General features: G+C 39.9%; 1 long non-coding RNA gene across 1 annotated transcript; it reads left to right on the top strand.

Moving 5' to 3' along the window:
• The first annotated feature begins 5,581 nt into the window (after positions 1–5,581).
• On the top strand, positions 5,582–9,101 carry LOC124509461 (uncharacterized). The gene is made up of 3 exons (XR_006961454.1): positions 5,582–5,594; positions 6,977–6,981; positions 9,017–9,101. It is a non-coding gene; the product is annotated as an uncharacterized LOC124509461 (long non-coding RNA).
• Positions 9,102–9,739: the final 638 nt, after the last annotated feature.

Genomic DNA, 9,739 nt, shown 5'->3' with positions numbered 1-9,739 from the left:
CCCTGGGAGTGCCTTCAGGCCCTGGGAGTGCCTTCAGGCCCTGGGAGTGCCTGTGCCCTTCAGGCACTGGGAATGCTTTCAGACCCTGGGATGGCCTTCAGTAGTGCGTTCAGGAGTATCTGTGTCCTTCTGTCCCTGGGAGATCCTTCAGGAGTGCCTGTGCCCTTCAGGCACCTGGAGTGCCTTCAGGCACTGGGGCTGTGCCCTTCAGGCCCTGGGACTGCCTTCAGGCACTGGGAGTGTCTTCAGGAGTGCCTGTGCCCCTCAGGCCCCAGGAGGGCCTTCACGAGCTGGACCTGTACCCTTCAGGCCCTGGGAGTGCCTTCAGGCTTGGGAGTGCCATCAGGACTGCCATCGGAGTGCCTGTGCCTTTCAGGCCCTGGGAGTGCTTTCATGCCTTGAGAGCAGCTTCAGGAGTGCCTTCAGGAGTGTCTGTGCCTTCAGGCACTGGGAGTGCCTTGTGTCACTGGGAGTTCCCATGCCCTTCAGGGCCTGGGAGTGCCTTCAGACCCTGGGAGTGCCTGTGCCCTTCAGGCCCTGGGAGTGCCTGTGCCCTTCAGGCCCTGGGAGTGCTTTCAGGCCCTGGGATGGCCTTCAGGAGTACCTTCAGGAGTCTGTGCCCTTCTGTCACTGGGAGTGCCTTCAGGAGTGCCTGTGCCCTTCAGGCACTGGGACTGCCTTCGGGAGTGCCTGTGCCCGTCATGCCCTGGGAGTGTTTTCAGGCCCTGGGATGGCCTTCAGGAGTACCTTCAGGAGTCTGTGCCCTTCTGTCACTGGGAGTGCCTTCAGGAGTGCCTGTGCCCTTCATGCCCTGGGAGTGTTTTCAGGCCCTGGGATGGCCTTCAGGAGTGCCTTCAGGAGTGCCTGTGCCCTTCAGGCACTGGGAGTGCCTTCAGGCCCTGGGAGTGCCTTCATTCCCTGAGAGTACTCTCAGGCCCTGTGAGTGCCTTCAGAGTGACTTTGACTTCAGTCATGGGAGGGAGGGAGTGACTGAGTGTAGTCTCTGGCAGGGAGGGAGTGAGTGACTGCAGTCACTGGGAGGCAGGGGGTGACTGACTGAAGTCAGTGGGAGGGAGGGAGGGACTGTAGTCAGTGGGAGTGAGGGAGGGACTGCAGTCAGTGGGATGGAGGGAGGGACTTCAGTCAGTGGGAGGCAGGGAGGTACTTCAGTCACTGGCAGGGAGAGACTTCAGTCACTGGGAGGAGCGACCTCAGTCACTGGGAGCAACCTCAGCCACTGTGACTTTTGCTTTGGATGGAGGCATGATCTTGGACGAAGCCATTTTCTTCAGCTGAGAAAACCAGGAGAGAAGGCTGATAGCCAAAAGGACCCCACAGGACCTCAACAGCTGGGGGAATAATTCCTGGTTGGTGCTTGACAGTATCCACCACAGGTACATTTGATGATGATTGGATAGGGAGAGATGAGTGAGAAAAAAAAGAGGGAAATATATATGATAATGGCACTTAGAAACCCTAAGGAAGGTGATACCATTAACTTAAAGAGGGAAAAAAAGCAGAGTATAAAATCCCAGTTAAATTTTGAGATCACAATTACCTTTCCTTTGCCAACATGTTTCAGGAAATGAAAATATGTTAAATAACTTGTCCCAGACATGAAAATACAGAGGCTAATTTCACAAATATCACATTATCTCAATGAGAAAAAAAAAAAGCAAAACAAAGCAAGCAAACAAATGCACTATGTGTGAAGTTCATTTTTCTTTAGGCCATGGCAGAAATAATGTTAATGATATCACACTTTAAGACGTGATGAAAGTTAAGATTCTTTTTTAAATAACCATAAAGTGACCTGTCTGGTGTGAATAGAAATTATAATTTGAGAAGCTAATTTTGCTGTCCATTATTACAGAATTGATACAGAATAAATTACAGAAATGCCATCCTATGGCCTGTTATTTACTTGAAGTAGTGAAATATGCAAGAATATTTGCGTTCTTGTCAGGAAGAAGTTTGTTTTGCACAAGACAGAAATTGAAGCAAAGATGATTGGGCCTAAGTGGTTAACTTGTACTTTAGTAACAGCAAATCTTAAATTTATTTTGATTGCAATGACATAATATGATTCATAAATGTAATTTAAAGATGGTTATAAAAGATGCATGTTCCTAAGACAGAGACAACTCACTCCTAATGCGGTATTATGAAAATGAACTTGTACCAATTAGAGGCTGTATAATGTGGTACAACCTGCACATCATTTTTCTGATAATTTTCTCTAACTGCTCTTTAATAATCTACATTGAATTCATATGTCTGAGGTGTGTGTCTCTGGCATGACAGTTCTGAATTTTTTTTATGTTTATTTTTTTGAGAGAGAGATAGAGCGTGAGCAGGGGAGGGGCAGAGAGAGAGGAAGACACAGAATGCGAAGCAGGCTCTAGGCTCTGAGCTGTCAGCACAGAGCCTGACATGGGGCTTAAGCTGGTGAACTGTGAGATCATGGCCTGAGCTGAGATTGGATGCTCATCTGAGTCACCCACCCAGGCGCGCCGACAGTTCTGAATCTCTTATCAGGATGTTACTCTAATCAGCTTGATGCCCTCCAGCTTGTGAATATCAGGGCAATAATATACGTTTACAAAGAAAACTTTAATAACAAACAGGTATGTGCCTAAACTTACAGGGCCACCTTCAGGATCACTTTTGTGTGTTATCAGTTCCTTACTTCCAGGATCTGCTGTACAGAGTAGCTGTTCTGAGTCTATTTTTGGACACAGACACCTTTGGCAGTCTAAAAAATATACACCCAGATATTAAAATAAATTTGTATATAAATTAAAATATATAAATAGCAAAGGAAAGCAATACTTTGGAAATAGTGCCGTCAAAATAAAAATGAAATGCATTTGTGATGTAGTGTATGTGCTCCTTAACACAGTGGACAACACAATATAGTAAGTGATCACATAATTTTTGTAGTTTCAAGATGTGTGATGCAACTGTTACATGATTTCAGAATACCCAGGATGTTTACTGGTGACCTAGTCATAGTACTTCCTCCTCATTAGGTTGTCCACATTTATACCTGAAGGAAATGATACATTTTAGTGAGATGTTAGTGAAAACATACATGTTATTTTTTCCTCTGATTCTTCAGCCCTTTCCAATCCCCTGAATCCTATACATGGGTATCTCCGAGGGATGGACCATGAATGCTAGGTTAGAAACCCATGGCAGGCCCTGATGTACTGCCCTCTGCCAGGGCCATGTCTATAGTGAATTTGGTGTTGGCAAGTAGGGCCAGTGGTCCCTCGGCACAGTCTACTTCAATGAAATCCTCCCTCTGATGGCATTCCTTTGATGTACGTGAGGCCAGATGGTGAGGGAATGTAAGTTCCAGAACAAAAAGTTTAAACTTTAATCCACAGATATTTTTCAGCCTTTGCTACTCTTCTGATAGCATGCCAGTGTGATCCAAGCGGGAATTTAGCCTTATAACTCTGTTAGTGGTGAATTAGATGGCTTGCAAGAGAGGCCAGGGTTGAGTAAAGCACAAGGAGGAAATACGAGTTGAGTTGAGATATCACGGTCTCTGTCCTGGTCTTAAGAATGAAGAATGAATTAAAAGTCAGTGTGATGAATTACCAGGACTTGATGAATATGGAATTTGGATAAAGTGTCAGAGCTCTCACTGATAATATTTCCTGACCAGGAATATTTCGTAAATACGAAAGTTGTTGCACTACAAACAAAAATAGAGAAATGAGATGTTAAAATATGTCTGGGGAGGACGTGTTATATCTTTGATTTAATTGTCGAGGAAATGTCCAATGGGCACTTGTTAATCCTGAACAACTGGGAGACTGAGCTGGAGATCCAGGTTGGGATTTATATGGAACAAGACGTTATTTGGGTTTGTGAGTATGGTAAGACATCTGAGAGAAAATGAAAGAAGAGCAGAGAGGTAAAACAAAACTTTGGGGAATGCTACATGGAGGAGGAACAGAGAATTTGTGAAAGAAGACCTTCAAACACAGAAGACAAAGTAACAGTATAGTGTCACATAAGGTAAGCAGTTACAAGATGTACAAGTTCTGGGCCTAATGCACAGCATGGTGACTATAGTTAACAACACTGTATTATATATGTGAAAGTTACTAGAGAGTAAATCTTAAAGATTCTTACCACAAAAATAAATAAGGATAACTATAGGAGGTGACTGATGTGTTAAATAACCTTGCTGTGGTGATCACTGTGCAATATACACATATATCAAATTATCATGTTGTACACCTCAAGCTTATGCAGTGTTATATGTCAGTAAAGCTGGGGAAAAAAGAGAAAGAATTTACCAAAATGTCTTCCAAAGTGGCTATAACATTTTGCTGTCCCACCAGCTATGAATGAGAGCTCCCGTTGCTCCCCACATCTTTGCCAGTATTCTGGTGTTGTCAGTGTTCTGAATTGGGGCCATTCTAATACGTGTGCAGTGATAGCTCACTGTCGTTTTAATATGCATCTCCCTGATGACATCTGATGTGGGCCATCTTTTCATATTCTTATTTACCACCTGTATATCTTCTTTAGTCGGGTGTCTATTATGGTCTTTGGTCCATTTTTTAAAGTAGTTGTTTGTTATTGTTGAGTTCTAAGAGTTATTTTTATGCAATAGTTCTTTACTTAATGTGACTTTTGCAAATATTTTTTGCCAGTCTTTGGCTTGTCTTCTCATTCACTTGATGTTACCTTTCACAGACCAGAAGGTTTTGATTTTAATGAACTCCAACCTATCAATTATTTCTTTCATGGATCATACCTTTGGTGTTATGTCTAAAAAGTCACTGCTGTACCCAAGATCATCTAGGTTTTCTTCTGTGTTATTTTTTTTCAGGAGATTTATTGTTTGGAGTTTTAAATTTTGGTCTGTGATCCATGCGAGTTCATTTTTTGTGAAGAGTGTAAGGTCTGTGTCTAGATTCATTTTTTTCCCATATGGATATCCAGTTATTCCCACACAATTTTTTGAAAAGACTATCTTTTCTGCATTGTATTGTCTTTGCTCCTTTGTCAGAGATCAGTTGATACTTATGTGAGCCTACTACATTCTGCATTCTGTCCCATCCACCTATTTCTCTTTTCTTTCTCCAATACTACACTGTCTTAATTACTGTAGCTTGATAGTAAGTCTTGAAGTTGGGTGGTGTCAATCTTTCAAGTTTGTTCTTCTCCTTCAATAGTGCGTTGACTATTCTATATCTTTTCCTTTTCCTTTATTTTTTTTAAAGTAAGTTCCAGGCCCAACGTGAAGCTTGAACTCATGACCCCAAGATCAAGAGTCACATGCTCTACTGACTGAGCCAGCCATCCATCCCTCTTTTGCTTTTCCGTATAAACTTTAGAATCAGTTCGTCAATATTCACAAAATAACTTGATTGGGTTTGATTGGGATTGTATTGAATCAGTAGATTTTTTTGGAAAGATTATGCTGTTAAAAATTTAATGTGTTGATCTTGGCTGATGAGCCAAAATTATTTCCAAACATTAAACAACATTAATTTTTTAGAGGCGCCTAGGTGGCTCAGTCGGTTAAGTGTCTGACTCTTGATTTTAGCTCAGGTCCTGATCTCACGGTTTGTGAGTTCAAGCCCTGCGTTGGGCTCTGCTCTGTCAGGGATTCTCTCTCTCCCCCTCGCTCTGCCCCTCCCATGCACTCTCTCTCAAAAATAAATTAACAAGCCTAAAATAAAAACAAAAAAGAATTTTTTCATATAGTATTTATTTACAGTGGCAAGTCTTTAAAAGTTCTAGAACACTACACGGGCACTGTTCAATGCTGTCAGCAAGCTGCTTTAACTCTGTTTACTCCATGTTAGAAAACTAAATTCTGAGAACTCACAATTAAGATGGTCTCCAGTTACATTAACAAATTTAATATCTATCCTGAACATTCTTTTTTTTACAAATTAGATTTTTTTAAGCTTATTTATTTATTTTGAGAGAGAGAGAGAGCACAAACAGGAGGAGGGACATGGAGAGAGGGATAGAGAGAATCCCAAGCAGGCTCCATGGTGTCAGCACAGAGCCTGATGTGGGGTTTAATCTCACAAACCATGAGATCATGACCTGAGCCAATATCAAGAGTCAGATGCTTAACCTACTGAGCCACCCAGACACCACTGAACATTCTTAATATAGTAGCCTGAATTTTAATCCTATTAATTCATGACCTTTGATAGTAACAAATAGTCAGTTAAGCTTGTAGCTCCAGAAGATAAGTAACAATGATCAATTTTAACATAATCAACAAATACCATATATTTTTATTCAATAGAAGCTGTAAGTGGTTTTTTACTTGCTGAAAAGTGATTGTATTCACTTAGTTGCCACAAGTATGAATTATAGCTAAAACGCGTTTCTAAAAATTTGCAATTCAGAAGTTAGCACACTGGAAAGAGTTCTATTATGACATTGGCACAAGAAAGCCTCATCCAAACAATTGCAAACAAGCTTTTATTCAGCTTTGGTAAAGACTTGACATCAGAAAACTTCTGTTTAATGTCTAAATAAAATGTTTAATGTGAGCACAATAAAGTTGTTCTTATGTTAGGCCTACATTAAAGCAAGATCGAAATAGTTTTTATAGTCAACATTCTGCCACTCTCTGAAATGATACACTTTCCAAAAAGATATTTATTACCCGTTGCCATCTTTAAAATGACAAATTCAATTCAAAATTTGATTTCTAATATTATGTGTAGTGAGAAACACTACTTGCAGTGTACACTTTTAAAAAGTGATGCCAAACAAAAGTATTACCATTTAATTTTGTATTTTCATTTAACTTTGGGAAGGATATTTATGCTATCCACCACATCGTAATGGCAAATGGCATGTCTCATACTTTGCAATTTCCTATTTAACTATTATTGCAAAAAGAACATATTCATAAGCCAAACAATTTGGTTTTCATTGCTTTCTTAAAATATCCCTTTGAAAACATTTCAAGGTAAAGTGAAGGTTATATATTTCAGTTGATTTTTAGTATTATCCTTTTTTAAGACAATATCCCGTAATCATAATGGTTGACCTGAGAATAACTATTTTTTAAACACAAAGCATTTATAACAAGTTTATTCTATTTTTACTTTTATAAAATACATTTCAAATATTATTTTCTAAAATATGAATGCATAAAGAAATCCTTTTATTTTAATGAAAGATTTGAGATTTCTCTTCCTTTTTGAATATAAGCCAAACTACATCTTATATCCTGAGCAAGCCATCCTTTAATTTCTGTCATTTAAATGGTGCCTAGCTATTTCAGGGCTTCCAACAATATTGTAATGACTAAGAATCACTTCACATAAAATCTAGTTTTAGTTTAGTTTATTTTTCATAAGAATATGTAACATTTTCTCAAAATGGTTTTTTAAAAACCAAAGGTCATCGTCAAAATATGTCACATGAAAAACAGACTTTGAATCTCTTACTTGCCACCTCTTGTCTCTGAGACCTGGTCCAGGTTATTCAACCCCTCCAATCCTCAATTTCCTCATCCATGGAATGATAATATAAATACTCCCTAGATAATTGGATGTTAGGGCATCAATGGGTGATAGTGTATGAAGCCCCTAACACAGAACATACAGAAGGCACAATGACCTAAATGTTAGGTCTCCTCATTATTTTATGCAATTGGATAAACATTACTTCAACTCCCAATTATGCTATTCTCTGGTTGTGTGACCTTGAGTTATTTACTTAACCTCACGGAATGTCAGGTTTCTTATTTGTAAAAGATAGATAATATTTAACCTTTTGGGATTGGTATGGGCAGTAAATGAGAATAAATGAAACATGCGAACCTAGCAGGGGCTCAATTAATGTTTATCACTCTTATTTAATATGCTAACTCCCATCTCCACACAATCTGACCCTCACATTTTGGAAAACAGTCTTTTCAACATTGAAAAAATCATGTAGGGGACATCCTTTGCATGTGAGCACTGTGTTCATTGAAATTTACTTTATATCTTTAAATAAAACATACTCTAGAGAAAATCCATTTGAGAGCTGGCCTAGAAAATGCACAGGACAAATGTAAAATCTACCGCTTACTTGTATCTCTGAAAAAACTTTGTGTAGTATTTGAAGCTTGTGGGAATTCTGCTTATGGTTCCTTTTTCAGGTGTAACTACTACCACCATATATATGTATATATGTATGTATATGTATATATGCATGTATATTTATGCATATGTATATATATATATATATATACATATATATTCTTTCCTAATTCTCAAGAACATTTGATATAGGTACCATTATTTCTATTGTTTTACAGAAGAAGAAACTGAGGCACAAAATAGCTTAAGTGAGTTGTTGATATTCACATAGCTTGTCAGTGGCAGAGCTGAAATTTGAATTACAGCAGCTCGTTTCTAGAGTTTTTGCTTTGTATCTCTATGCCATACTGTCTATCTTTAATGTGAAAAGAAACCTAGTGACACTCTTTTCTGGTTATTGCATCGAGGCAACCTGAGCAGCAAAGTCTCCCCCAACATCTTGTATAAGGCTGTATGGGACGTCCTGCACAGGAACCAGTGCAAATTCTGGAAGTTTGTGGAGACAGTGGAGCTGCAGGTCAGCTTGAAGAACTATGACCCTCAGGACAAACGCTTCTTGGGCACCATCAGGCTTAAGTCCATTCCCCACCCCATGTTCTCTGTATGTTTTGGGGGACCAGCAGCACTGTGGTGAGGCCAGGGCCATGGATATTCCCCACATGGACATTGAGACACTGAAGAAACTCAAGAATAAAAACTTAGTCAAGAAGCTGGGCAAGAAGTATGATCCCTTTTTGGCTTCAGAGTCTCTGGTCAAGCAGATCCCACGAATCCTGGGTCCAGGTCTGAATAAGGCTGGCAGTCTTCCTTCCTTGCTGACCCACAATAAGAACATGGTGGCCAAAGTGGATGAAATGAAGTCCATGATCAAACTCCAGATGAAGAAGGTGGTGTGTCTGGCACTGGCTGTTGGCTACATAAAGATGACAGATGATGAGCTTGTGTACAACATCCACTTAGCTGTCAATTTCCTGGTGTCATTGCTCAAGAAGAACTGGCAGAATGGCCAGGCTTTATACATCAGGAGGACCACAGACAAGCCCCAGTGTCTGTATTAAGACACAGCTTAATAAACCTTAGTGATACTGTTAAAAAAGAAAGAAAGAAAGAAAGAAAGAAAGAAAGAAAGAAAGAAAGAAAGAAAACCTAGTGACCATAGAACCACAGAAAATGATAAGGTATTATCTAATGTAAGTTTTTGCTTTTTCTGTGTTCTTTTTCTTCTCGCTATTCTCTTCTTAGTTTGGCAGGCAAATGCCTAAAAGCTATGGCCGGATGGTTATACATCCCTTTTTTGAAAACTATCTAACATGGTATGTGTATATTGTGGATTTTGGACTCCATTTGTCTTCCACCCTCTCCTAGTTTGTCTCAATGAGAAGGCCAGGAAGCATAATGTCAACGTTTGCCTGAGATCGCATTTGTATTTTGCTTTCTTGTTCCCATCAGCAGTGTGGTCTGTCCCATGGATGTAGAAGCATCAAAACCAATCGGAGTGTCCCTGGTCTTTCAGGTATTGGTTGCTAAAATGATTTCATGCTCTTTTAGAGGGCAGAAATGATTTGCAAAAGCAGGGATTTGAGATACTTCACAGAGAGGAGAATAGATTCGCTTGGATCCTGTCATGGTCCTTAGGACTCTCATCT

Source organism: Lynx rufus, unplaced genomic scaffold, assembly GCF_022079265.1.
Source record: "Lynx rufus isolate CCGP_SWC_20201006 ecotype Redwood Valley unplaced genomic scaffold, mLynRuf1.p SCAF_14, whole genome shotgun sequence".
NCBI lineage: Eukaryota > Metazoa > Chordata > Mammalia > Carnivora > Felidae > Lynx > Lynx rufus.
This window is presented reverse-complemented; position numbering and strand designations above follow the sequence as displayed.